Source organism: Pristiophorus japonicus, chromosome 7, assembly GCF_044704955.1.
Source record: "Pristiophorus japonicus isolate sPriJap1 chromosome 7, sPriJap1.hap1, whole genome shotgun sequence".
NCBI lineage: Eukaryota > Metazoa > Chordata > Chondrichthyes > Pristiophoridae > Pristiophorus > Pristiophorus japonicus.
Window position 1 is genome coordinate 157463657 of NC_091983.1, and position 983 is coordinate 157464639.

The window sequence follows — 983 nt, forward strand, 5'->3', positions numbered from 1 at the left end:
AGGGCCTCCGGCGGGGGGGAGGGAGAGCGTCCGACCGGAAAGAAGGCGCGGAAGAAGGCGAAACATCTCGAGGCGGGTCCCCTCGGTGCGCCGGAAAGTCTGACCACCGCGCTCAGCCCAACCCAGTCACCGGCGAGCGCGGGGTGCCCCGAGCCCGTGCCCGGGCCCTTGAATACCACCACAGAGGGGCCCGGGCGCGGGCAAGAAAAGGAAAAGGGGGGGGCGGAGCGGGAGGCCTCGGCAGACATGGAGGTCTCCCTGACTCCGCGCGCCCCCAGGAACAAAAAGAGGCACCGCCCCAATGAGGCGGAGGGGGAACAACATCCCTCCGCGGAGGAGGCGGTGCCCGCCGCGTGTCCCGCGTCCCCCACCAGCGCCCCCAAATTGCGCTGCAGGCGCGAGGAGTCTTTCCCCGGGGAGGGTGAGACAGTTGAGGCTGCCCCGCCTCTGCCTCCCGGGGATGGAGTGGAAGATCTGCCTGTCGTGGGGGGCGTGGGGACCGCGGAGGAATGCGTAGCCGCCGGGCCGGGCGTCCCGGGGACTGAGGCGGGCGAGGCCGAAAAGGCCGAACCTGAGCCCGCCCAGCTATTACCCAACTTCCCCCGGGATTTGCTCGACCCGGCAGAGAATGAAACAAATAATTATGACACTGTAGATGCTGGGCCGGGGGGTGGCAGCGGGGAGGGGGAGGAACACCCACCCTCGCCCCTTACTTTGGAGCTGGAGCACTTGGAGGGCCTGGGGATTTCCTATGGCCGGGTCTCTCCTTGTTCTCCGGTTCCTGGGGCGGAGGGGGAACCCCTTCCGCTGTCATTTCCCGACCCAGCACCATTTTTAAAAGAGCCCAGTGGGGACTCCTCTGCCGACGATCCTGGGGGTGGGATCGGGGCAGTGCCAGGGCCGGTTGGAGCGGCCGGTTCATTTGCCGTACCTTGTGCGGTCGATGGGCCGGCTGCTGGCGGCCACCTCCCGGAGGAGGACGG